The sequence below is a fragment of the Phytophthora infestans genome, genomic scaffold (genome assembly GCF_000142945.1).
Source record: "Phytophthora infestans T30-4 supercont1.24 genomic scaffold, whole genome shotgun sequence".
In the NCBI taxonomy this organism is placed as follows: Eukaryota; Oomycota; class Peronosporomycetes; order Peronosporales; family Peronosporaceae; genus Phytophthora; species Phytophthora infestans.
The window spans coordinates 152,069-153,715 of record NW_003303735.1 but is presented as its reverse complement, the minus strand read 5'-3'; positions in this window follow the sequence as shown (position 1 = coordinate 153,715).

The following is a 1,647-nucleotide window of genomic DNA, read 5'->3' as shown; positions in this document are numbered from 1 at the left end:
CTGGCTTCTAATGAAAGAAGATGGACATAATAGCTGGACGCAAGCCGAACACAATGCCTCTCGCAACAATGAGCTCGTCATCTAAGTGTATCGAAACATAGCAATACCCCCCTGTTTCGATAAAGGATACAAAATAATTCACACATGGACACTTCGATGATGTCGATTCCGTTAATGTGTCGTACTCATACAATATTTAGCGATGACACGATACACTGACGAGCCCGCTAATGTGTCGTCTGCTGATAATTCCTGAGTACGACATCTTAAAAAATGACGAGTCCATCTTAAGCGAAGTCTATTAAGAATAAACAAAACATAATTTTAGTCACACAACTACGAAAATGTGCAGCTTCATTAAAAGCAACGTGGAGCAGTGAAACTTGCTCGCAACAAAGAATGTGGCAACAACGCGATTATTATTGATCGAGAGGAAATTATTGTCGTAGAGACTAACATAATAGAAGAAATGCCGCCTCAACGGAATACCCCAGCTATTGCTGAGGTTATTCCTACACCAACCCCATCGGTGATCAAGCCCGTCAAGGTCTCGAATATCTGTGTAAGCAAAGTTCAAGAATTGGATGAGTCGATTCTCGCACCGGTGATCGCGGTTAGCGTGGTATATAAAGAGGATCAAAGTTCGGAATCAGAAATTACCCCTCCGTTACCAGAAAGTCCGAGTTGGAACCGCCTAATGTAAATCGTAGCGTACGACTTCGTTTTTACAGTACTAATTGTATGTGCGTGTCTTGTCCACGTCAATATCTCCCTCGATTCCCGCTACTAACTCCCAGAGGTTTAAAATCTAAGTCGTAAGCGTTACTGTAACGGGGTACGTAGCACTAAGTGTACCCTGGTTACATGAAGTGTGACACTTCACACTTCAGGAGTATGACATGTCATACTCCGGGATATTTGGTACAAGGTACCAAGGTCATTCAAAACCAACCATTGGTTAAATGACATTGCATTACTATAGGTAACTGATAGTTTGTATTAACCTCAAACTTAACCTACCTATAAATATACTCAGTTTACAATCTACCTTATTTAGGTCACTTCGCTCTCTTTAATTAAAGAGGGGACCTGTGAACTGCCGTTCACTGAGAGTTTGTATACTCTCGGAAGATAACTTCCTCTAGCGCAAGGTGCTGTGTGACCCCGTCACACTTGGTAGCACTTGTAGTCAATCACGCTCATCGCGGGTAGACTACCTGAACCTCCGAAGTTCGTTGCCATGGATAGGAACGACTTCTCTCATATGAACGACTCTCAGTTCGAGTCGGTTCGGGAAGATGGCAGGCATCTTCGGGATGGAGGCTCTGCAGAGCCTGGTGGTATCAACACCGGCTGAGCAGCTCGAGCGCGTCAATGCATTCGACGCGTACGAGCAGGGCCTCATCGCGCATGTGCGGGAGAATCTGCAGGCTCCGGCGGCGGGAGCAAACCCGCCTCACCCGAAGCTCATACGGCTGAGGGTAAAGCCGTATGAAGGGAAGGAAGGCGAGAATCTTTCACTTCTGGGTCCGAGAAGTAGAGCTCGCGATGGACGCGGCTCTGATCTCGACCGAGCAACTGCGTGTTGCTTTTTGCACTTCTCAACCTTAGCGGTCGTTGCTAAGAGTTGGGTGGTACACTCGGGAA